Source organism: Podarcis liolepis (genome assembly GCF_965112155.1).
Source record: "Podarcis liolepis genome assembly, chromosome: 5".
In the NCBI taxonomy this organism is placed as follows: Eukaryota; Metazoa; Chordata; class Lepidosauria; order Squamata; family Lacertidae; genus Podarcis; species Podarcis liolepis.
The window spans coordinates 29,407,209-29,423,795 of NC_139556.1; the positions used below are offsets into that span (position 1 = coordinate 29,407,209).

The 16,587-nt window shown below is 42.2% G+C and overlaps 1 protein-coding gene and 1 long non-coding RNA gene across 32 annotated transcripts in view; one reads left to right on the top strand and one right to left on the bottom strand.

Annotated features, from left to right (window-relative positions):
• Nucleotides 1-16,587, bottom strand: part of ANK3 (ankyrin 3) — a 407,765-nt gene that overhangs the window by 265,327 nt on the left and 125,851 nt on the right. The window lies entirely within an intron of this gene.
• LOC310707909 lies at nt 2,359-7,826 on the top strand. 2 transcript variants are annotated; one of them, XR_014526766.1, is made up of 3 exons: nt 2,456-2,859; nt 7,079-7,177; nt 7,379-7,826. It is a non-coding gene; the product is annotated as an uncharacterized lncRNA (long non-coding RNA). The 2 variants fall into 2 exon arrangements; XR_014526765.1 differs by having other exon boundaries at nt 2,359-2,859; nt 7,079-7,826.

A 16,587-nucleotide genomic window follows, 5' to 3' on the forward strand; every position in this document is an offset into this window, starting at 1 on the left:
AGATGGTGGCGGAGTTCAAAGTTAGCTTCTGTTTGGTCTGCTTAGATGAAACCCAGTAAGAACGAGATATTTACGTACAAGACAGAATAACTCAGCTAAGTAAACTTGCACCTGACACTTTCATTTCTCAAAAGCCGCCCACATGTCCACTAGCATGATGTGTGCTATTTGGGATGAATCAAGCTATTGATTAATGCAACTGATTAGGCATCACTGGAAAAACTGGAAACATATACCATATTTTTCGCTCTATAACACGCACCCGACCATAACACGCACGTAGTTTTTAGAGGAGGAAAATCCGTAGGCATGCCACCCGTAGGCATTTCCTCCATAACACACACAGACATTTCCCCTTACTTTCTAGGAGGAAAAAAGTGAGTGTTATGGTGCAAAAAATACGGTATATCAAATTATATTTGAAGGCCACCTCTCTCTCATTTAAGGATTGCTGTTTTTCTGTGACTCATCCTGATAATCACCAATGTCAACGCAAAAGTGCTCCTAAGCCACATCTAATTAGATAGTGAACAGAACCTTTAAGTGAAACAGCCTAATTCTTTCTCCATATCCCACCATATTCATACAGATTTAACAGAGCTTGCCACTGGAACCCTTTTCTGTGACAGGCCTTTCCACCACCACAGTTGTGATTCAGTCAGTATTGGATCTCGGATTTTGGGTGCCCTCGTGAAAGTTCTCATTCGGGTCCCCTCAGTGAGGTGGGATGTACAAACTGAGAATTTTCTCATTCTGCCTCTGACATTGTGGGATGCCCTTTCAAAGGTAAGCCTGTGAGCGCTCCAGTTGGAGAATAGCCTCTAGCAAAGGCGTCATGGACTTTGAAGAAGCACAAACTCAGGAAGAAAGGGAGAAACTTGCTAAGAGGAAGGCACGTTTGGCAAATCCTCACCATGATCAACTCCCACCCAGAAACCTATATCCCCACTGTGGAAGGATGTGTGGATCCAGCATTGGCCTCCACAGTCACTTACAGACACGCCGTTAAGACCACATTCATGGAAGACAATCTTACTTGGCTACAAGTAATTGCCAAAGAAGAAGATGGCAGCATAGAGTGGGGGGCACTGGGCCCTTTGCTTGCTTTGGGACACTGGCAAATGCCTCATCCCACAACCTTTGAAGCCATCCCTGCAGTCTTATGCTATCCTGCCACCTGCTGTGGAGCATCCGCATCCCACTACTGCCACTTCTGACAGTCATTTGTCCTTCAGTGCCTGTGGTTCACTGTCAAATTAGAGAGTTGTAGAAGTCACTGCTGGGATCCATCATTTAGCTTGTTGTTCAGATCTAAGCCTTTTAAAGCATAATAGTGCACGATATAGAGAATAAAGAGCATTTAATTTGGTATCTAAGTCAAGGGGGTGGGGAGAGACTAATTAGAAACCTCTCGTTAGGGAGCTCACTCTAGCTGGCTGTTGACACCAGTGATGCTGATAGGAGGGCATATTCTCAACATGCATGCAATAATGTGCTTCACATTACTTTAACATCCTCTCCATGTGTTATTTTAATTGAGGTCTCACAATTTTTAATGTGTTATTTTTATCCCCATCTCGCAAAACTACAAAGCATATTGTAGCATCTAGTCAATTTGCATCTTGGTCAACGACAGCACAAGTTAGCAAAAAGTGTGTCTTAAGGCAACAGCACGTATTAAAAAATAAATACACATTATAATAAGCCATGTGGTCATTAGCTGCCCCTGAGGACCATCTAACACATAATGGCTCATCAAAATATTGTATCTGTGAGCTACTTTTGGAAGAGCTTAGGCCCTGTAACAACTTTGCCAGTCCAGTTGCATCTCTATCATTTTAAAAGGATGCATCTCAGAATAATATTATTGACTGCCTGATGGCACAGACAATACACGTGTACTAGTGTTATTTTGGACCAGGTTTCTTGGGGAAGGGAGAAAGAGGGGTTGGGCAAGTTATAGAGGGGTTGCGGTGAGCTGTGTGGGGATGAGGGAAGGGGTTGGGGGCAAGCTGTGAGGGCATGGGGAAGGGAGTTGGGCAAGTTACTAGGGTCTGGGGTGAGATGTGAGCATCTTAGGGATGAGCTATGGGGGTTGGGGCGAGATGGCTGAAGGGCTGGTATGGGTGCAGGCAGGCATGGGTGGTGAGCAATGCAAGCAAGCACAGCAGCCCCTAGAAGACAACATTAAGTTAAATGGTCTAACCTGATCTAAGGCAATTACCGATGATCAATTAGGTTTACAGAGAGTGGCAGCAATATGAATCATGACAGAGACACTTTCACACAGCACGGATCGAAGAGCAGTAATTATTAAGGAAAGATCAAGATTTCTTTTTCCATTTGCCCGAGCTTGGATCCTTGAAAGAGAACAAGGAGGCAATAAGCAAGAGGCAATCCCTAGAGGCACAAGGTCAGCCACTCTCTTGCTTTTGTCATAATAGGGACGACAAATGGTAAGCAGCCTCTCCTGCTCCCACATTAACTGATGACAACAGCAGCCTTGAGTCATAATAGGGTTGCCTAGAGCACCCAAGGCTTGCCCCAGCCTGGTTCAGTGTGCTCTGGTTTCTTGTCAAGAGAAACCACTGGCTTTTAAGACACTTAGGCGCCTCTTGCTCACAGTATTCTCCATCTTTGTCAGCTGAGAGTGCAGCCAATAATATATGCCCACCCATCACCAGAGGTATCAGTTCTCTTTCTACTTTCAGGAGTGCAAAGTAGTTTCGAGGTGGGGAGAATTCATCTTGACTTAAGTTCTCAACTCTTTGGCTATCTGGGAGGCCACCTGTAGGTTATAAACCATCACTGACCAGACCTCCTACCAGAGGAAGCTATTTCTACATCCTCCTGAAACTGGTAAGTATTGCATATGCTAGTCTAAACATCCTCTTCTTCTTATATTTTGATCATGTTAACACAGAAGACTAATCCTTCTAAAATTAGGAATCTGCTCTAGTAAACCACATCTAATTAACACTTGGAGTAGCTTGGTGGGTTTTTTTGGTTTCTTTTCTAAGAAAGAATGATAATGAACTAAGTTCAGGGATCCATAGGATCTAAAGATGCCAATCTGCGCATTTCCTCCCAGAAGCCGGCATTGGAATGACTTGCACTTGCTTGTTTAACTTTATCAGCTTCTGCAGAATATTAACATTTTCCTCCAGGGCACTCAGTCATTTGGATAAAAGGCCATGCTTTACCCCCTCAATGTCCTCAGGCCTCTTTCTCACATGGAAAGCTTCCCCTATCCCAGCCAGCTGTGATGGGAGCAAATTATCTATTCCCAGAGTCAATGAAGAGAGGAGGTCAGTGGCCTAGAAGGAGAGGGATGTAGAAATTCAACAGCTGCCCTTGGCAACCCACAACCTTTGGGCAACTGGTAGGAAAAGTCTCATTTTTAGAAAGAATGTTGAGCATACACTCAGAGAACGGGGGGACATTTTCTACTCATTTGTTTTTATTGCTGGCAAGAATAATTCAGGCTGTTATACATTTAGCTAGGCTAATGTGGTGGATGAGATCAGTTGATTAGTAAAGCATTTTATTTTCATAATATGCAAATTAGAATCATAGAATCATAGAGTTGGAAGAGACCACAAGGGCCATCGAGTCCAACCCCCTGCCAAGCAGGAAACACCATCAGAGCACTCCTGACATATGGTTGTCAAGCCTCTGCTTAAAGACCTCCAAACAAGGAGACTCCACCACACTCCTTGGCAGCAAATTCCACTGTCGAACAGCTCTTACTGTCAGGAAGTTCTTCCTAATGTTTAGGTGGAATTTTTTTTCTTGTAGTTTGGATCCATTGCTCAGTGTCCGCTTCTCTGGAGCAGCAGAAAACAACCTTTCTCCCTCCTCTATATGACATCCTTTTATATATTTGAACATGGCTATCATATCAACCCTTAACCTCCTCTTCTCCAGGCTAAACATGCCCAGCTCCCTTAGCCGTTCCTCATAAGGCATCGTTTCCAGGCCTTTGACCATTTTGGTTGCCCTCCTCTGGATACGTTCCAGTTTGTCAGTGTCCTTCTTGAACTGTGGTGCCCAGAACTGGACACAGTACTCCAGGTGAGGTCTGACCAGAGCAGAATACAGTGGCACTATTACTTCCCTTGATCTAGATGCTATACTCCTATTGATGAAGCCCAGAATTGCCTTGGCTTTTTTAGCTGCCGTGTCACACTGTTGGCTCATGTCAAATTTGTGGTCAACCAAGACTCCTAGATCCTTTTCACATGTACTGCTCTCAAGCCAGGTGTCACCCATCTTGTATTTGTGCCTCTCATTTTTTTTGCCCAAGTGCAATACTTTACATTTCTCCCTGTAAAAGTTCATCTTGTTTGTTTTGGCCCAGTTCTCTAATCTGTCAAGGTCGTTTTGAAGTGTGATCCTGTCCTCTGGGGTGTTAGCCACCCCTCCCAGTTTGGTGTTTGCTTCTCCCACTTTCTGGACAATGAAGTTGTCTGCAAGGCCAGTGAGGAATCTGTTTGACCTTATGCTCTTGGCTGAGTTTGACATCCAACAAATATCCGGGTAATTGAAGTCCCCCATTACTACTATCTCCCTTCCTTTTGCATGCTTGGCCATCTGTTCCAGGAAGGCATCATCTATGTCCTCCGTTTGGCTTGGGGATCTATAGTAAACTCCCACAATGAGGTCTCTGTTATTCTTCTCTCCCTTAATTTTGACCCAAATGCTCTCACTTTGGCTTTGAGATTCTAAATCTTGGATCTCTTCACAGGTATACACATCCCTGACATATAACGCCACTCTTCCTCCTTTCTTGTCTGGTCTGTTTCTCTGAAATAGATTGTATCCCCCCATTATTACATTCCAATCGTGGGACTTATCCCACCAGGTTTCAGTGATGCCTATTATGTCATATTTAGTTTGCTGTACCAAGAGCTCAAGCTCATCTTGTTTATTTCCCATGCTTTGCGCATTAGTGTACAGACATGGAAGTCCATTAATCATTCCCCCGTGTCTCTTATTTAAGGATTTTTTCCTCCCACCACTAGGTCTGTGTGCTGTTTGCTCCATTTGGTCTATGACATTTGGATGATCATCTTCATCAATTGATAGACTCCTACCTTCAGGAGCACTGTCTCCCTCCCCCACATTAGTCAGTTTAAAAACATTTCTCCCAACCGTTGTGAGGTGCAGCCCATCGCTTGCCAGAAGTCCATCTTCAAGAAACTGCAGTCCGTGATCTAAGAATCCAAACCGTTCCTGTTTACACCATTTGCGAAGCCAGCTGTTCACTTCCACTATTTTTCCCTCTTTCCCTGGGCCACGTCGTTCAACTGGGAGGACAGATGAGATGACAATTTGTGCATTTAGTTGCTTCAGTTTCCTGCCGAGAGCCTCGTAGTCTCTTTTGATCTTCTGGAGGCTATTGCTTGCAGTGTCATTGGTTCCCACATGAACCAAGAGGAAGGGGTATTTGTCAGTGGGTTTTATGATTCCTTGCAGTCGTTCAGTTACATCTTGGATCTTAGCCTCGGGGAGACAGCACACTTCCCGAGACATCTTGTCAGGCCCACAGATCACTGCTTCTGTTCCCCTCAGTAGGGAATCCCCTATCACCACTACACGCCTCCTCTTAGGTTTGGTCGGGGTTCTTCCGTGAGCTGTCCAAATTGCATTGTGGGGATTTGGGGATCCTAGACATAGCATCCCTAGATGTCATAATAAACTCAGTGAAACTCTTTAGAGGCTTACTCTAAAGCTCAGATCTGGCACATTAGACAAAGCGACTCAAAATGTTTAATACTGGCATGACAGAATAAGGCCCTGGAAAGAATTAAGCACTACACAGCAACAGTAGCTCATGGCGTTACTGGATTCAATATAAAAAGGTTTTTGTTTTTGAGAAAAGGAAGTGCCAAACAAAAGCGGTAACCGCAAAACCTTCAGAAGCTGCACCTCTCTGACTATACAAAACACAATTATCTGGCAAAGCACTTCTGGTTTTAAAGAACTGGATCACCTCCCATTCTGCTATTCAGGTTAAAGAAATACTATTCTGTAAATTGTGCATATTGAAGAAGAGTATGCAGAATACTGGATTGTAGCACCATTTAGAACGTATCTGGGATGGAAATCTTTTCCTGCTCTTGTGTAAGAAGCTAGACCATCAAAGAGGCAGTCTCATTCTGATGTGTTAACACATAGGGTATTGTTTTGAGCTGGGAAAAGGAGAATTCAAAATACGGCATTTCCCCACTTGTGGTCTCAGGTGGTCATATAGAATTCTACCACCCCAGTTTACCAGCTAATTTTGTATAACCCCACAGAACAGTCATAACAATTTACAGCATTGGCATGTTCACTAGTTGAGGTGGTACTGCCCTCTCGCAAGCCTGCTTATTAACATTTTCACATAAGGAGTTGTTTGAAAGCATTAAAAATGAAAATGATGTTAAAAAACACCAGATGTCAAGGTGGAAAAAATTGCAAGAAGAAAAGGCATTTAATTCAGAGGTGCTACATTGAGGAGACATGTGAAAATTGAAGTGATATATAAGATGGTCAACATCTAAAATCCATCTAAGTGCAGCCATACTTTATCAGGCTGCTTTAAAAAAAAAAAGTCAGGTTCATTTCACAATAAAAAATGGGGAGCTGTGGATCCTAGATGAAATGAGGAATTAAGTGTTTTCTCTTTGATTGTGTTTTAAAGGCATATTTTAAGACAAAAACAAATGTACAAGCAGGATGGTGTCTGGTGCTCTTTGTCATCTGCAAGTTTGTTCAATGCATATTTTCATCTTCATGGATCAATACATTGCACAACACAGTGAAATATTTGAGGTTCATTTAAATAAAATTGCAAAATATTTCAGGAATCAGCTTCATTTCCTTTCTGTCCCACCCTTCCTTTCCCAATAAAATGTTTCCAGTAAAGTTGCATTGCTGCTCTTCACCTCACTTCTGCCACCACCTCGGGTCATTCCCCCCTGCCCTTCATAAGTATCATTCTTATAACACACACACAATTTCTACCAGGGTGACCCAAGTTCCATGACAAGAATGGCTGCATCCTAAAGTTTGAATTTCTCTTATTTTGCAGATTATACAACTTGTACTACAGTGGAACCTCTATTTACAGACATAATCCATTCCGGAGGTCTGTCAGCTGGTCAAAACAGGATGCTAGAAGAGGTGTCTTGTGTGCGTACGTATTCAGTGGCAGTGCGCTTCTGCACATGCACAGATGGCAGAAGCCACTGCTGCACATGCACGAATTGTGGCAAACCCAGTGTTTACTTCCGGGTTTGCCACGGACGCAACTTGGAACATCTGCGAGACAAGGTGCTTGTAAGTCGAGGTTCCACTGTATTTCTCAAAACGAATCTACTTCTACTTACAGGGGAGACATAAGGGAGCTTATCCTGGGCACTGAGGTTCTCCCAACTACTGGAAATCTATTGGGATTTCAGCAGGTATTGTCTATGCACTCCCAAGCATCTCTTTGCAAACTGTTATTTGGCGTTTCTATGAAGAATAGATGTTACAGCCAGGTGTGGAGAGGTCAGCGGCCTCCCATGTGAATAAGTTAATAACATTCGGCTGCTGCCAGTATGTCAAAAAGAGAATGATGGCTCTACAGAGAATTCTCCAGGATTTCTGTTGCATCTGGTCTGTATCCTGTTGCTGTAATGACTCCCTATTTTTTAAAGGCACTTAAGGCACATAAAGACAACAACATGTACTTTTTGCAAGAACATTGTGTCTGAAACATTTCAACCATGATTTAACTAGAGTGCACTAAGCAATTATTATGTTACAATGATATCAGAATGCATCTGAGTAGCCAACATTTGCTAAGATGTCTTCATTGCTTTTTCTTCTCTGTCACATTAGTACTGAACAAGTGCAATGGTTCTGTCATATTTCATGCGGGGAATATACGTACATAAAGATATTTAAATCATATTCTGGAAAGGGGTTATTAACACATTTTCCTTCCACTCAACTTACCTTGAGCTGACAGGAGTGTTAGATGCTCAAGGCCTGACAGGTTTCAAACTATTCACTGCTGGAAAGAAATCTTCCAAACACAACATTCCTATTATTACAAGATATTTTATCCTCAATATAACTATACCCTGAATATGAGGTAGGTGGGATATATGCAAAAAACCATTACTATCTGTTTCTGAAGAAGGCTTCAGATTCCCCAAATGTAGACAGCAGAATGAGTCTGACGAAGCTTTCTCAGACACCCCATATTCCTTAAGCTGCCCCACGTGCACTCTGAGAAATAGCAACATTGTCCAAAGGAAGAGGATGTTCTGCAGAACATTATTCTGCTGTTGAGGTCAGTAATGATTTGTTAGCTACCCAGAGGTCACTTTATGCTGAAGGAAAGGGACAGTGGATAGATAGATAGATAGATAGATAGATAGATAGATAGATAGATAGATATCTCTCACACACACACACACAAGAACTGAAACCTAGCAGGTGTAGAGCCGTTATGGAAATAACTCAATAAATGTCACTTGCATGTTCCCAAGCCAAAACATTTTCCTGCCTAAGGTGGAGCAGCAAACGGCACCCCATTCCAAGTCAAGCAGCATGGTGTCCACAGCTGACTAGGTTATTTTGTCACCTTGTGTTTTTGTCCTTGACAAAAAACAATAATGAACAAACAATAACTTCTTACCATTCCATGACATCCAAAAGCATTTGCCTGAAGCAGCTACCTTAGTCTGCTAACGGTAAGTCCAGTCCTGCCTTCTGGGGTGGTGAAAACACATCCTAAAGGCTATGGGAAGTTTAAGTGTACAGGTCCCTTCCAGGACACAGCTGAGGAGCAAGGGTAAGGCATCAGATCTGTTCTGGTGCTTAAGCACTCAGCTGAGCAATGGTTCTAGTTGAAGCAGGACTGGGAGCTCTCCTTGGTCCTGCAGACACTGCATTTGACATCCTGGGGCCTGTTACAAGTGCTTCTCCAGAACCAGTATGGAACAGTAGCAAATATTTGCATTGTTTACCTTGTACATAACTACCTACTCTAGCATGGTAGAGTTCTCGTACCCCACAATATTTCAATGAAGGAAATCCCAGGCTTTTGAGGATTAGTTGAGAGGAAATGCTGTGTCCTTGGACTTCCCCCATCAAAAGACAATGCCGAGTTTGAAGCATGGGAAACATTTAATGGCACAGGTTGTAGGTCACAACAATATTGATTTGCCTATCATTCATACTTGTGACCGCTGCTGTTTGATTAAAGGCCAACTGGCAAGTACAAACAGGAATCTGATGAAGTAATTTTTTAAAAAGAAGAAAAGTGAAGAGAAATGATATTGCACAAAGTCATGGAAAATCAAAGCGACCTCCCTCTATCTAAAAGAGAATGTTATCCTCAAACCATCCCTGGTAATAAACCATCTTTCCCACTGTTTCCAGTGCTGGCTAATTAGAAATCTATTTGTGTACTAACAAACATAAAAGGCCCCATTTCAGTAAAAAGTTTAAATACAAGGTTCAAGCTAAAGCAGAGGAGTTCTTGGGGTGTAATTTAAACACTAATTAGGCAGTTTATGAGAAACCCAAGTCTTTAAGAGTTCACAGACACTATGTCAGCCGAACAATGCAAAATCGCACATTTTATGTAACCAAGTCCACGTGTCACTGTATTACAATTGATAGCAATTGGGCTGTGGCTTATCAGCCCCTTAGAAGACTCAGTGATCACTGGTCTACTAAATGAGACCTCACAATATTGTTATTGCTATCCCAATTATGTTTTCTTATTCATCTCAAGCAAACTTTCCCAGTTTTACAGTGCAAAGAAAACCAGGATCTGGCATAGAATTGGGCTCCATGATGTTATACTTTCATGGTTTTTAAAACTAGTGGAAATAATTGCCCTAGAGGCTGTGAATGCTAGTTGAAAGTGGAAGCATGTATCTGTTCAAGGCTTAAGGATATACAGCACAACCATATGATCTGTGTACTCAACAGGACTTACTCTCAGGAATGTGTGGCTAGGGTTGCAGTCTAAGTCACGGATGTTCTTCTGCAAGTGGCAACCCATCTTTTTAGATATGGGGTGTCTGACAACAATGGCAGGAGGGAGAAGCCCTTGTTCCCAAGCCCTGCATGTGTATACACACACACAGTGAGAGACCTCCTCCTGCTTTGTAAATCTCTTCACTGCCCTACCCTTCCAGTTAATCACATGACCAACTTCTCCTACTGGCAATGTTCAGCAACTGCAGGCATCTCCAAGCAGGAACCAGAATGCAGCATACAGGAAGCACAAAGCAACACTACCCAAGCAGCCATCACATTTTCACCCCCCACCCCACTTTAGGTAATAAAAACAATCTAAATGTACAAATATAGAACAAACAACCCCACTGTGCCTGTAATGCATAAATGTTATTTACTTAACAATACTGACAATAACTGCATGTGCACTTTTTCACATGAGTGTATTTTCCCCCAGGCCTTTAAAAATGTAGTCCTGGCAATAACACTGGCAGATCTTGCCTTAAACAGGGAAGTTAATTTACACATAATCATAACATTCCACACCTTCCCACACCATTCTTCCACAGATACTGTTTTTTTTCTTTCAAAAGAACACTTCTGGTACTTTGCTGTATCGTTTCAGCAAGCACTAATAAATTACCTACTTCTATTTCTACTTCTCATTTAGTAACAGAGCCTGTGGTGTAGGACAAAGTATATCACCCACAATATCTTAACTATTCACAATGTCTCAAACAAGAAAAGTGTGCATGGTTTTACATTAACACCAAATATGACACACACAAAACCCCCGTTTAATATGCATCACATCTTTAACATCTCCATGAAAGCTGCACTATATAATTTCCTTAATTCTCGCTGGCATGTAATTCAATTTGAACAAGATTTGGTTAAAACAATCCTGCCACATTTCAACTGCAACCCTAACGTTTATCGATAGATCTGCCCAACATAATTCCCTTACCCAACAGATATTGCCACCTGCAAGTAATTGCTTAATTTTCTTTGGGATTTATCATTACTATGCTGCATAGACACCGAGAAATGGGAAAGCTGTAGCTCAGAGGTGGAGCACAAGGTCCCAGGTTCATCTCTGACATCTGAGTAGGCTGGGAAAGACCCCTGTTCTAAAACCCCATAGAGCCACTGCCAGTTGCTGCAAACTGTAGACTAGAGGTAGACAACCTGTGGCTCTCCAGGTGTTGCTGGATTCTAACTCACATCATTCCAGACCACCTGTCATCCTGCTGGAGGTTGGTGGAAGATGGAGTGCAGCAGCATTTGAAGGACCACAAGTTTCATACCACTGTTGTAAATAAATACTGAGCTAGACCGACCAATGAACTGACTAAGTGGAAGGCAGTTTCCAATGTTCCTGTGATATGATCATTTAAAAGAGAAACCAGATTTTCCATGCTGGCAAGATCTCTCTCCCTCCCCCCTGCCCCAGCACAGGCAAATTACTGACACTTTTGCCACAAAATTCCTGACTAGTAAATATTGAAAGTGTGCTACTTGGGGAGGCGGCAAGGAGGCTAGAGAAAGGGTTTGTATATTATTGCTTAATTTGTTAAAAGTCGGGGGGGGGGGAGAATTAACAAATGCAAATCACAAACGCTAATTGCATTTGCTCTTTCCCATCAACATTAATAACTGTTTGAGCCATCAGAAAGGCTTGATGATACAAAACCACATACACAAAGGAGACTCTGGTAGGACCTTGATTATTGCTATCTTTATCTCATATTACTTAATCTGGCATTTTGTATTAAATTAAGTTTGACATTGCTCCTCTGTCTGCCCCTCTTATTTTGCTATAGGGCCTTCTGTTCAGTAGCCCAGCATGACTTAACAGCCTTTGCTACCCACCACATGCAGACAGAAGTCAATATAACACCATGAATATTTAATTTGATTTTGAACTGCTAGCTAGCCTTACTTCATTAGTATTTTGTTGTTGTTGCATAATTCATTATTTAATTCCAGGAATCATATTGTTCTGGAAAAAACAGTTAACGATGTCCTAGATTTCTTGTGGGATCTTAACTGTCATTGTGAAGTAAAAAGCAAGCATTTGTTCAAAACGTTTGTTCCCACCATGAAGAATTTTCCATCCATGAGATCTTTAATGTAGACCTTTCATAGAAACTTTTTGCTATTCTGCATAGCAGCATATCTAATCAAATATTTAACCAAATGGTTACATTTAACCAAATTGTTCATATCTCCTGAAATGTTGTTATATGGGTATTTAATGTATTTTCACTTTTCATTGTATATTGTTTCCTCTCTTTATTGATAATATTGGATTATGCCCAACTTTCTTGTGTTAACTTCATAACCAACTACTGTACTCTTCCAACATTTCCATTAATTTAATTTAATTAATAGACTTGCCTCAGGCTGTCTGGGCAGTGGGGAACATTATCTGCATATAGAGCAATTCTGTAATCATTTCCCAAGCATTCATCATCGAGTCGTCTGATGGCCGTTCTGAAATTGTATTAATGTGCCACAGGGCCTACTGTTCCTTCTGGACCCTTTTATTATTAGTGTGGAATGCTGAATCAGCCTTTAAATCGAGATTACTATTCAACAAATAAAATCTATTAGGGCCAGTGACAATCTTTAGTGGGTCCTTGGCCTGGTGCCACCGGCAGGTCCTCTGCCAACTTGGTCCATTGCCAAGTGCTGCTGCTCCCATCACAGTCACCATGCAGCATGGCTGTTTGCTGCCATTGCCCGGCACTCCCCTGAACCCTCTCTTTCCTGCGAATATGTGGTGACACATATATGGTTACTAGGGGAACCAAGCTGGTTCATTCTACAGTGGATGGCTGCAGGGGTAGAGTCCACAAGATGCCATGTGTGATGACATCAGACAATTGCATCTTGGGGGATGTTGCCACCCACCACAGAATGGAGCGAAGTGTCGCCTCAGCTTCCATAAGAAGTGCCACTACCTCTGGATAAACAAGGAGGAGGGGGCCAAGGTGAGTGACTGTTCAGAGTGATAGCAACAAGCAGCAGTGATGGTGGCGAGGGTGGCAAGAAGCACTTCTGAGCCCTGGGCCACTGCCAAACCATGCCAACCCCCAATTCAGACCTGGCAATTCACAAAATACTTCTTCCAATTATAAAGTTGGACTTGCAGCTTTCTATATTTTCTTTACATTCTCTTCATCTGGTGTATTTCTGCCCTCCTACAAATTGTTCGCTTTCCTGAACAATAATAACAATAATAATATTAATAATAATTCATTATTTATACCCTGCCCATCTGGCTGGGCCTCCCCAGCCACTCTGGGCGGCCCCCAACAGAACACCAAAACACAATAACCTATTAAACATTAAAAGCTTCCCTAAACAGGGCTGCCTTCAGATGTCTTCTAAAAGTCTGGTAGTTGTTGTTCTCTTTGGCATCTGGTGGGAGGGCGTTCCACAGGGCGGGTGCCACTACCAAGGAGGCCCTCTGCCTGGTTTCCTGTAACTTGGCTTCTCGCAGCGAGGGAACCACCAGAAGGTCCTCGGCGCTGGATCTCAGTCTCCGGGCAGAACGATGGAGGTGGAGATGCTCCTTCAGGTATACTGGACCGAGGCTGTTTAGGGCTTTAAAGGTCAGCACCAACACTTTTAATTGTGCTCGGAAACGTTTTCTCTTAAATCTCATTAAGACGGCCAACTTCCCCTTTTCACGTTCTAAAACGTCTCTCTAACTTTTCTGTTCTGAACCAACGGACCTTATCTCATTTCTTTCTTTTTAAACCCAGTGTTTTATTTGCCCAAACTGGGAGGTACAGGTCAGTTTGTATTGAAATCCACAGCAGCAGAACACCTAAAGCATGCTTAGCACACACCCCCCAACTGTAGAATATGGGGCCTGAGGTGGGGGTTGGACCAACAGGTTCAACTATTTATTTATTTATTTATTTTGTTTCTTCCCTCAGGTTTAACAATTTTGATGTTGTAGTGTTTGTTAGTTTTACACAGAACAGACACTAAATTGCACACAGTTTTTCTTTTCTGCACTGCCACAATCCAATATGCTCAGGTACAAATGATTTTTGAATATTTGAGCCACTTTTACAGTTGAGCATTGTGAGAGAAACAAAACACATCATATATCAAACAGAATTGCCAATGATCTTTATGTTTTCTTTTTATTGGCATTTGCTTTGAAATAACAAATTGGCTGGCAGATGTAATGTTTTATTTACATATTGCTTCAGTCTACTATAAGGGGGGCTGATGGGATTTACATCCCATCAGGCTGCTGAGGTTCACCCCCCCCCAAAAAAAAATCATTGGGTCTATCTTTCCCTCACTTTTGCTGCTGCCAAAATTGGTGGGGTCTTAGAGTGCCAGGAAAAAAATGACTGAGGGTGAGGAACGGAGATAGATAGATAGATAGATAGATAGATAGATAGATAGATGATAGATAGATAGATAGATAGATAGATAGATGATAGATAGATAGATAGATAGATAGATAGATAGATAGATGATAGATAGATAGATAGATAGATAGATAGATAGATAGATAGATACCGTAGATAGATAGACAGGTAGATCACATATGCAACAAACAAGTGAAAATAAAACTCTAGCGCAAAATAGTCATGCTCATATGCAACTAGGCTGCATTTAATGATCCAGATTCATGAAATACAGGCTTTCAGAGTCAGGTTTACAGAAGGCGGCTTCTCAGCTCTCCCAGCGCAACATCCATTATACTTGGGCTTCTTGCCATTTGCTCAAAATGGCTTCTATGGATGTTGTCCAATTGACAAATTAAAGGTCTTAGTTTCTCTTTTGGTTCTAACAAACGGCCAGCACTCCCAGCCCTTGCTATCACAATGACCACTCCAAAGGAGGCATAATTAAGAAGAGCACTGAGCTTCAAAGCTGGTACGTGCACACAATTTCATAGGACTCAGTCTGTTGAAGTGCTGCTCGGAATGGCTCCTTGCTGCCACTTCCGGGCACTGACCTTAACCCCTTCCTCCCTGCAAACATGTTTGCCAGTGGTGGTGATCCTTGCTATGGAAGATGAGCCAGTTATTGGCTCTGTGTTCTACAGTAGGTGGCAGCAATATGTGGTTCTGTGACACCTAGTAAGTTGAGCTGCACATTATGGACGGTTGTGGGATTGACATACAGCTGCTTCTTCCAGTGCAACACTGTGTTTCTGACAACAAACACTTCTGCTCTTATAAATATGGGAAAAGGTCTGCTTGATTGGAAGGCGCATGTCCATGTATACACATGTCTCATTTGACTGTATAATGTACAATGCACAATTTAAGCAAAAAGCAGCAATGGTTGTTCCATATAAGAATGGGAAACGACGTAGAGATTTAAATCTCGGCTTATTTAAAAGACCCCAATGTGCAACCTTGATAAGGATTGCAGTCAATTAACATAGTTATCAGCCAAATGCATATGGTCTAGGCTGAAACAAGGCCACTGTCTCCTATACTCGTACATAATTCTCTGCTGAAAGTAATCACATGGTAACCATGGTTACACAGCACAGATAAGAGCTGTAATTTCTGTCTAACAATGTCAGAAATGGGAATGAATTCAGAAATGTCTGATTTCCTTTGTGCACATGAGCATGCGCACACACACACATACATTCCTGTTCTGGATTTATTTCCATTTATTACTCTCTTGTCACACAGAGGCTTTAAAAATAGCTAAATAAAAATATGCGTCCATGTTTAGTTTTAAAAACAACAACAACACATAACACAAGGTGCAATCATTGCCACAGCACAAATTGATTATTATTTTTCCTAAAATGAGAAGCCCAAGCCATTTAAAGACAACTGTTTCAATTTTTTTTAAAAGCACCATGTGCAACACTCATCCAAAGCCAGCTTATCAAAAGTGCAACAAGTGACAATACATCAGCTGGCACAAATTCAGTTTGTTGATGACCTCTGGTTATGAGCAAGCTTGTAATCCAAATACACGCCCACAGGAAAGTCCAGTTGAACCGAATTAGACTTGATCCTGAGTAAGCCTGCATAGCATAGGACTCCCAAGTACTGTAAATGCAGTGTTTCCCACCCCACCCCAGGTTATACATCTGCATACTTATCAAGCTGTATAGAAATACCCTCACCTCAAATCATCCTATGCACCAGTATCAGCAGAGTCTGAAAACACTGAAGATTAGAAACTGTGGCTCTTGGACAGGAATGATGTGTGCTGGGTGATTTGTTTATCTATTTGGCCAATCCATAGTCTAAAGAAGGGTTTCCCAAACTTGGGTCACCAGCTGTTTTTGTACTACAACTCCCATCATCCCTAACTACAAGGGCCAGCAGTCAGGGATGGTGGGAGTTGTAGTCCAAAAACAGCTGATGATCGAAGTTTGGGAAACCCAAGGTTGACTCTAAAGCCTGAGTCTCATACCAGTCCATCTAACTAAAAACTGACTACTCCAGGTGCCAGTGGCTCTCCAAGGGCTCAAACAGAGGATCACTCAGATCCCTCTTCCCTGAGCATTTGCTAACTGGAAATGCCAAGGATTGAAACCCGAGAACTTGAGAACTTCTACATGCA